The sequence below is a fragment of the Oncorhynchus tshawytscha genome, linkage group LG34 (genome assembly GCF_018296145.1).
Source record: "Oncorhynchus tshawytscha isolate Ot180627B linkage group LG34, Otsh_v2.0, whole genome shotgun sequence".
Taxonomy (NCBI): Eukaryota; Metazoa; Chordata; class Actinopteri; order Salmoniformes; family Salmonidae; genus Oncorhynchus; species Oncorhynchus tshawytscha.
The window spans coordinates 7,198,041-7,208,659 of NC_056462.1; positions in this window are offsets into that span (position 1 = coordinate 7,198,041).

A 10,619-nucleotide genomic window follows, 5' to 3' on the forward strand; every position below is an offset into this window, starting at 1 on the left:
AAAACTCAGGAAAAGTGACATACACAAACATGTGCAACAGAGGGCTCTGGGTGAGAATGGTGCCGGCTCACCTGGGGTGATGCCAGAGCGCACTGGCTGCTGCCTGGATAACCAGAGGAACCAACCCGGCACCGACCGGCAGTGTGACCTCTGCGGCCACAGATGGTGCACGAGCTGGAACCCCCTCCGGTCTCCCCTGCGCACCGCCCCTACCAGCTCCATGGGTATCGGAGAGGGGGTGCAGGGGGATGGAACCAACAGACCCCGATCTGAACATCCGCGGGTAGCCAGCAGGTTATCAGCTGGACAGGTCCACGAGCTGGTCGAACATGAGTGTGGTGTCTCTGCAGGCTATCGCCCGACGGACGTCCTCGCGCAGACTGCAGCGATAATGGTTGATCAGGGCCCTGTTCTTCCATCCCGTGCCGCTGCGCCAGCAGTGTCCGAAACTCCAGGGCAAACTCTTGCTCAGATGGAAGAGGCGTTCACCCGCCGCTCTACCCTCGGGCGGGTGGTCGAACACTGCCCGGATGCAGGTGAACTCCTCAAACTGGTCCAACGCCGCATGTCCTTCTCTCCACACGGCTTTGGTCCACTCCAGGGCTTTTCCGGTGAGGCACGAGACGAGGGCGGACATCCTCTCACAGCCCGAAGGAGCCGGGTGGACGGTTGCCAGGTATAAGTCCAGCTGCAAGAGGAACCCCTGGCAGTTCGCAGCCATCCCATTGTATTCCTGTGGAAGGGAGACACGAATCCCACTGGGTCCAGGAGAAGGAGGGGCGCATAGTGGAGACCCCGGTTGTGCTGGTGGAGGCGCTGAGAGAACTCCCTGTCTCTCCCAGTGGTCCATTGTCTGGACAACGCGGTCCATGGTGGTGCCAAGATGGTGGAGCATTGCTGCGTGCACCCGGACGTGCTCCTCCACCCCTATACCCAGGGTACCTGCTCCTGCTGACTCCATAAGTTTGGTCCTGAATTATGTAGGGCATGCGTACTGGCGGGAGATAAGTCAGGTGCAGGAGAGCAAAAACTGATTTAAAACGGCGTAGGAAGTAGTGACATGTTGTATGTCAATGTGTGTTAATTGTTATATGTATTAAGGACAGTAGCTCACCTTCTGAGTGTTGGGAGTGCTGGGGTAACTTCCGGAAGGGTACTCAAGAGTAGTTAGGAACAGAATCTGTGTCTGAGAGAACAGTTCTGAAACAGGTGATAACCTATGGGACACCTGAGATAAGTTGTTTAGTTAGGGACAGAAGCTGTATCTGAGAGAACAGTTCTGAACAGGCGATAACCTCTAACCAGACGTCCTCGCGCAGACTGCAGCGATAATGGTTGATCAGGGCCCTGTTCTTCCATCCCGTGCCGCTGTGCCAGCAGTGTCCGAAACTCCAGGGCAAACTCTTGCTCAGATGGAAGAGGCGTTCACCCGCCGCTCTACCCTCGGGCGGGTGGTCAAAGACTGCCTGGAAGCAGCGGGTGAACTCCTCAAACTGGTCCAACGCCGCATGTCCTTCTCTCCACACGGCTTTGGTCCACTCCAGGGCTTTTCCGGTTCCATGTCGGAACTTTTCTCTGCAATCCAGTCCCTGTCTAATAAACAAGACTCCACGCTCTCCAAAGTGTCCATCATAGAGCGGGCTACAGAAGAAACATCAAAGAAGATCGATAATCTGTCAGAAACTGTCAATCAACTACACAAAATTGTGAGCGAGAACAGGGAAAAGATAACGAGCAATGCAATCCAAAAATAATGAGCTGTGTGAGAATGTAGCTGAACTTCAAAGGTACTCTCGTAGGTGGAATCTGAAAATCCAAGATGTAAAAGAGGTAGAGGGAGAGGATATTAGAGAAGTAGTCATTAATATCCTGGGAAAAGTGGCACCATGCATCAAAGACTAAGAGACGTGATTGATGTGGTACATCGACTTGGGAAACGAAGATCTGATGGACCCCCTCGCAATATCATCTTGCGCTTAACCGCTTAAATATGCGCCATTACAGGGACATCATATGGAAAATGGCCAAGGGGAACAAGTGTCTGGACGAGAAGAAACTCCGCATCAAAGAAGCTCTGATACCGCAGGATCAGGCTGCCAGAGAGAAACTGTGGCCGCTTATACAGAAGGCCCGACAAGAAGGAAAGAAGGCGGGGTTCAAGGGCCCACGCGCGTTTATCGAAGGAAGAATGATTACTGGGTAACTCTGTTGACATTAAGCAAATTGGAACTGTGAGTACTACCATGAGTACAGTTAATGTACTGCCAATTATGCATGTACCGTTCGAACTACAACTGATGAACACTTGCCAAAGAAAAGGAAGTAAATAGATTTGTTATTCTGTTAACCACCGCTACCTCATCTGAGCATAGTTTTCCGTCAAGTAATCCTGTCAGGGTTCATTGTTTTATTGTTCACATTAATACTTGTTATCTAATTTGTGTTCTTTATTTTTTAATGCAGGAGTTCGTTTTCAATTCACTCAATATCGTTAGTCTGAATGCTAGGGGTTTGAGAAATCTTTATTTTTATACTGTAAACGCAGTAATGCAGATTTTGTCCTTCTTCAGGAAACTCATTCGGGTGAAAGTGATTTGAAATTTTGGAAAGCACAATGGGGAGATATGGCCTATTTCAGTCATGGATCAAATCATTCTGCTGGTGTGTTGACACTTATTCACAAGTTTAAAGGTGACATTCTAGAATCCACATCTTCACAAGACGGCAGATGGGTCATAGTAACTGTTAAACTTGACAATGCTATTTTCATCATCCGTAATGTATACGGACATAACTCACATGCTCCTAATAAGACCCTTTTTACCCAATTTACCAGGAAAGTACAGGATTTACACAACAAATACTCTGAGGCTTTTCTAATTATTTCAGGGGATTTTAATGAAACACCTGATGCATCTGCTGATCGTTTTCCTCCTAGAACGAGTCAAAACCTTCAAAATAGTAACATTATCATTACATCATGCAAGGATCTCTGTGTTGAGGAAACCTGGCATTATTTCAATCCGGATGCTAAAGGTTATATATACCTGGACCAACAAAACTATGTCACGTAAATCTAGAATAGATTTATTCCTAATTTCCCCTTGTTTGTTACAATTTGTTATAGATGTAGATCATCAGTTGGCTCTCTTTTCTGATCTTCACTTGATTTCCCTGAATTTAAAAGCTACTAAAAAAAATCAAAAAGGTACTCGAGGATATTGGAAATTAAACAATACACTTCTTAAAGATACTGATCTCATTGAAAACATCAAATCATTAGCTAAAGATATTTTTGCTAGCAAAGACTTGGGTCATGGAAGTCGATGGGAATTTTTCAAACATAAAGTCAGAGTGGTAGCCATTAAACGCGCCAAAGAGCTGATGCACTTAAAGAACAAAAGAGAAAAGGAGATGATGAGCAAGCTTGACAGTTTTCTAAAGAAAGATAATCTATCTGAAGAAGAGGAATCTGTGTTCAGGTCTTTACAACTAGAATTAGAACAGACTTACATGGATCTGGCAAAGGGCGCCTTTGTAAGGTCAAGAGCCAAATGGATTGAAGAGGGGGGAAAAAAAAACACTAGTTACTTTTTTGCACTTGAAAAGAGAAACTACAAAAGAAAATCTATAACTGCACTCAAAATTAACAATGTTTTATGCAAAGATCCCATTACAATATCATCATTTGTCAATTCCTTTTATGAAAACCTTTACAACTCTCAATTTCAGGAAGATGGTTGTGAAAGCTACATTTGCCACATTCAGAATTGTGTCCCTGTAATTGAGGATGATTTCCACTCAGTTTGCGATTCACCTGTGTCAATTGGAGAAATTAGGGAGGCTCTGAATTCAATGAAAAGGGAAATCACCTGGCCCTGATGGCCTGTCAGTTGAATTCTACAGACAGTTTTAGGAATTACTAGAAGACACGATTTTCAATATGTTTCAAGATTGCGTTAAAAAAGGGGAAATGGTCTCCACTATGAAACAGGGTGTTAAGGTCTTCTTGTGTCGATGAAGAAGAGGCGGACCAAAATGCAGCGTGGTTATTTCAATACATCTTTTAATAAAAGATGAATACAAAACAATAAACGTACCGTGAAAACCTAAACAGCCTTATCTTTTTTTTAAAATAAAAAATAATTTATTACCTTCAATACCATTCATTCTTTACAACTCATAATTTTCATACATACTCCAACAATGGTATTTTAATTTAACTAAACAAAACAAAAACCCCAAACAAAACCTCAGGGGAGCATCTTCCCTCCCCGTCACCCTACAAACTACCTTTCCCTATCTCCCCGTCCCTAATCTATCCCCTTACAAATCTAAATGACACCCAGCCCTAAACCCCCCTTCCGAGCAGCATGCTGCCCCCACTTCCTCTCCTCCCTCTTCATCCTCCCCCTCAAATCTCCTTCCACCCTCCTCACTATCCCTTCCACCCCCAATCTCTCCCTGTCTTCACCATGTTCTGCCTGGCTTCCCACAGCCCCCATTTAAAGAGACTCATGAGAAGCCAGAGCAGAAACCTGTCCCTATCCGTCCCTCTCGCTCTCCCTACACCTCTCTCTAACCTGGCCCACGTCAATACAAAATCCCCCCTTACCAAACCTAACAACACCCGTGCCCTAGCCCATACTACCCCGGCAAAGGCACAGTCCCAAAAGACATGGTGCACAGTCTCCTCCCTGCCACAAGAGGATCTTGGACAGGTTGGGGATTGCACCAAATTATACCGGTACATGATGGAACGTACCGGCAAGCACTTATGGAGGCTCAACCAATTCAGGTCCTTGAGCCTGTTGTCCAGACCCCGCACCTGCACTCCCTCCCAGACCACTTCCGAGATAACCACTACAGGCGGCAGACTCCCTGCCTTTAAGACCTCCTCGTACAGGTGCCTGTGATCTAAACCTACTCGGGCAACTTCAACCTCAGGGTGTGCACGCAGCCACTTGGCCGCATGACCAAAGTGCCACGGCAGCTGTTCCGCCCGAGGACCCGTGTTAGACCACACCATTACGCTTCTCGCCTGATACGAGAAGAACACCCGCAGGAGGTAACCGGACGGGTGTATCACTGGATGAGCAAGCTCCGTTAACAAGAAAGAAACAAAAATTGCATCCAGCTTGAGGGGGAAATGTGGTACCCCCCTACCTCCCTCCCTGATGGGACAGAGCATGCGTGCCCTGGCGACCCACTCGCACCTGCCACTCCACATGAACTGAAACACAAGCCTCACTAGAGGCCTCCTCAGACAAGCCGGCAATGGGTAGATGTACGCCAAATACAAAAGAGACGGCAACACATCCACCTTTAGGACCAGGACTTTGCCCATAAAAGACATACCTAGCCTTCCACATGGCTAGCTTCCACTGTACCACTGCGATACGCATGTTCCAGTTTAGCGTCGCTGAGCCGGAGGTCTCAAAATAGACCCCGAGAATCCTCAGGGCCCCCTCACAGAGAGAGAACCCCCCGGGCACATCCGTTCTACCGCGCCATCTTCCGAAAAACTTGACGGAAGACTTTGCATGGTTCAGAACCGCTCCCGATGCTCGGGTGAAATCCCCAAAGATGGCAAGGGACCTTGTCAGGCACGAGTCCTTGCACAGCAGCAAGGAAGTGTCGTCGGCGTACTGCGTCATCTTAACACGCAGCCCACCACTTCCAGGGATCAACAAGCCTTCCACCCCTGTGTCTGCCCTAATGGCAGCCCCCAGAGGCTCCATGCACAGAACGAAGAGGAGAGCCGGGAGTGGGCACCCCTGCCTGACCCCAGACGAGAGGTCAAAAACGTCACCCAAGTGACTATTTACACTAACTCGGCACCCCGCTCCAACATATAATGTACGAATCCATCCGATGAACTTCTCCCCAAATCCTAATCGACCTAACACTCTGAATAAAAAGGATCTATTCACGCGATCAAAGGCTTTAGCCTGATCTAGCGCTGCTACCATTAAAGGCAGTCCTCTATCTTCAACCCAAGCGATGGAGTCCCTGATTAACTGTAGGTTCCATCTAATAGAGCGGCCCTCTACCCCGCACGTCTGATCCTCATGGATGACGTAGGGAAGGGCTGTGCGCAACCGGTCTGCTAAAACCTTTGCAAGTAGCTTGTAATCTACACACAGCATGGTCAACGGCCGCCAGTTGCCAAGGTCTGTTACTTCCCCCTTCTTATATAAAAGTGACAGCACACCAACAGCCATTGATCCCCCCGGGACCCCCGTCTCAAGGATGGCCTTCAAGACTTCGAGGACCACTGGTCCAAGTATACCCCAAAACTTGAGATAAAACTCAGCCGGCAGCCCATCCAGCCCAGGCACCTTCCCTTTTCCCATCCTCCTAAGAGCGCTCTCAACCTCTTCTAGTGAGATCTGGGCCTCCATCACTTCTCTAATGTCCTCCGGCAACCGCCTGGACAAGTGTTCTAAAAGCACATTTCCCTGCTCTACATCCATTTCCCTTTCCTTAAATAAACCTTGGAAATGATCAGTTGTCACCCTGACCATTTCCTCTGGTTTTCTAACTATACTACCATTTTCTTCCCTAACGCCATGCATTAACTTCCTACTCTGTCTGGCCCTAACCGACTTAAAGAACATATCAGAACAAGTCTCATTGTGTTCTAGAAAGCCACTATGCGCACGCTCCAGGAAAGCTCGAGCCTTCCGCTCCTGCAACTCCCTGAGCTGCGCCTTTAGGGTTGCGGATCTCTCCCAGTCAAACGACCCGCCGAGGTTGCCTGCCTCGTACTCGAGTTCAATTAACCTTTGGATACGATCCACCTCCCTCCTCTCCTCCCTTTTTTTTCCTCTTGCAATACCCTATTATAAAAGCCCTAATCCTCACCTTAACTAATTCCCACCACTCTAAAACCCCTTGCACATGGACCGGAGGCCTTCAAGCCTCAAAAGAAACCATAAAACCCGTCAACAAAAGCCTGCTCCTCCAGCACATCCCGATCTAACTTCCAGTACCCCCTACCAAAGAGGCAGACTGGCGACCCCACCTGCAGGAGCACCCCGTCGTGATCCGAAAAGAAAACAGGCAACAGCCGCCCAGACAACTTACCCAAAGACCTGGGTACAAAAATATAGTCGAGCCTCCGCTCAACCCCCCTGGAGTTGCGCCATGTAGGACCGGCCATTTTCGGAGTAGTGTGCAGACCACCATCAACCAGACCATGGCAAGCCATTAGCCTGGTGATGGCGCCTGCACTGCTATCCCCCCCTATTCCTAATTTCCTATTTGTGACACACAGGGGCGTCAGATAGTCCACCATCTCCCTCCTGTCTGCCACCACCTGTGGCCCATACACCACCACTAATATAAATTTACAATCCCTTATCGTGCCATCCACCCCTATAACCCTCCCCTGCATTACCACAAAAGAATCCTCCACTTTTACCTCCCTGTGCCCACACAAAATCCCTACCCCCGATGAGTGCACCCCCCCCAATACACCAAACCGACTCCCCCTTGTCCCACTCCCTCTTAAACCTACTAACATCCCCTCCATCCCTCAGGTGAACCTCCTGTAAAAAAACTAAAATCAAACCCCACACCCTCCAAATAACTAAAAACCGCCCTCTTAACAAAATCCCTTAAACCCCTTACATTTAAACTAACAAAAGTAAAATTAGACCTCATGAAATAAAAACATGTAATACACTCAAATTCTAAAACCAGACAGAAAAAAACAAAAACAGGAGACTCACCCGATGCTCCCCTGCTCCATATCTACCGGTGAGAACACCATCCGTACTCCCGACATCTCACCAACCCAGGATGCAGGAATAGTGTTTGGCTCCGGAGTGCCCTGCACCCTGGGTCTACCCCCACACTCCTCCCCCTCCCCAGTGCTGCAGCTGGTTTGGAAAAAAATCGGGGAGGCTGAGTCCCCAAACAAAAAACTCCCCACCTCCTCCTGTACCCAGTCCTGAGTCTTGTTAGGTGTGTCCCCACCCAACAGAAGTTGAGGGCCTGGGGAAACCAGCAGCAACCCAGAGGTTTCTCCCACCCCATCACTCTCTTGGCCATTCCTCCCTCTCACTGTCGGCCAATCGCACCCTCCTCTTCATTCTCTTCTTTGGTGATGGCGGCAGTGGAGATATACCACCCCCCCCCCCGCCAGCTCCTCCACCATACCCCTCATCTCTTCCACCAGGGCACTTTCCCCCCAGTCCACTTGCTCTTCCACCGTCTCCTTCTCCAACACTCCTCCCTCGCTTTCTTCTCTCTCATGCTCCTCCACTCGGTTGCCTTCTTCCGCCGCTTTTCCTGGTTCTCCTACTCCCGTGCCTTCCGTTTCCTTCTCTCTTCCATCCGCCGCTTCTTGCTCCTCCTCCTTCCTTGCGGCCTTCCCCTCTGGACCTGTACTCTGGTCATGAGGCGTGCTTCCTTCCCCTCCTCTTCTTCCCCCATCCCCCCATCCCCCGCTCCTGCTCCCCCACCAGCCGCAGACGCATATGACCTCTGACGAGCCGGGCACCCCCGCCACAGGTGTGCTGACGAGCCACACCCGTGGCACGCCTTAGGCTTGTCACAATCCTTCGCCTCGTGTTCCTCAGATCCACAAAATCTGCATTTTCTTGTGCTGCACGAGGCGAATATGTGGCCGTAGGCCATACAGCGCCTGCAAAATGGGGGCAACAACGTTCCCCTGTCAGCCCCTAGGGAGAACATAGCAGGAGGATGGAGGTAGCCACCATGTCCCTTTGGGTCCTCCCTGAGGAGGGCCTGGAAGCCTCTCCTCCCATTCCAAAACCCAAGGGAGTCTTTGAGGTGCCTTGCTGAGGAGACATTATCCATGTATCTCCCCAGAAAGGCCCTCACCTCTTCGTCCTTAACATATGGGTTGTAAATGTTGACAGTTACAACCCTAAAGTTGTTCTTCGCCAGGCTTGTTATTTCATAGTGGCTCATCGGCCTCTCACCTCCCACTGCTCTTGCCCTTCTCAGGATATCATCGTGTTTCTCCTCTGTATATAGTGCCACGTCGTATGCTCCCCCCAACGAGTTGCCTTGGAAACAAAACACGTCCTTCACCGTCAGCTTTAATCCCCATCAATATTATCCTTCCAAAAGTTTCACGTTCTAAAGGCTCCAACTCCTTTTCCTTCCAAGCAAACCGAATCGTGTTGGCCAGCCCAATCCCAGGGACCGACCGTGTTGATGTATTTAGCACCATCTCCGCAAGGAGAATGGCGCTCGTTCTCTTCCAAAACAAGGAAAAAAGAAAAACCAAAGTGACTGCGCCTATCTGGTGCAAACAAACACAAAGACAGGAACAACCACCCACGAAACACTCAAAGAATATGGCTGCCTAAATATGGTTCCCAATCAGAGACAACGATAAACACCTGCCTCTGATTGAGAACCACTCCAGGCAACCATAGACTTTTCTAGACAACCCCACTATACCACAATCCCAATACCTACAAAAACCCCAAGACAAAACACACCACATAATAAACCCATGTCACACCCTGGCCTCACCAAAATAATAAAGAAAACACAAAATACTAAGACCAGGGCGTGACACAGGGCCTTATTTCACTGATTCCGAAGCATGATAAAGACCCTTTTCTCATTGACAATTGGAGACCAATTACTTTATTAAATACTGATTACAAATTGATTGCTCTGCTTTATGCCAAAAGATTAAAGAAAGGAATAGATACCATTATAAATGAGACTCAAACAGGATTTATGAAGGGCCGTCACATAAGCTCTAACATTCCTTTAGTCTTGGACCTTATAGATTATTCAGATGCAATTGACTCGCGGTTGTCCTATTTCTGGACTTCTGTAAAGCCTTTGACACAATTGAACATTAATTTCTCTTTAGGTCTCAAACTTTTTGGATTTGGTGAACATTTTATTAAAGTAATTTGCATGTTTTACAAAGATATAAATAGTTCTGTGCTACTAAACCTTAATACTTCCAAAAGATTTAGTATCAACAGAAGTGTACGACAGGGATGCCCAATTTCGCCATTTTTATTCATTTTGGTTGTGGAACTTCTATCTCTAGATATTCTGAATGATGCAAATTTGTATGGCTTAACCATTTTTAACAAAGAAATCAAAATTTCCCAACTGGCTGATGATACTACTCTTTTCTTAAGAGACAAAGACCAGGTCGCACATGCCCTTAATGCTATAACTGCATTTTCTATTGCATCAGGATTAAAACTGAATGTTTCTAAATGTGAAATGTTATGTTTATTTGACTCTGATAAAGAAATTGAAAATATTGCTGTAAAGGACTGTGTTAAATATTTTGGAATACATCTGTCAAAAAAACACTTAGTCAGACAACATTTGCATTTCTCTCCTAAAATTAAGAGAACTAAAAATATATTTAATAATTGGCTACAAAGAGATCTTTCTATACTTGGGAGAGTACTTCTGTCCAAGGCAGAGGGACTGTCTCGTTTTGTGTACCCCTCATTATCGTTATGTGTAAATCCAGCTACTTGTAAAGAGATAAATAAGACCTTTCTTGACTTCATCTGGAAAAATAAGCCTCACAATCTAAAAAAATATGTCCTTTCTAACTAAAGAGCTGAAGGCGGTCTAGAAGTGTTGGACTTCGT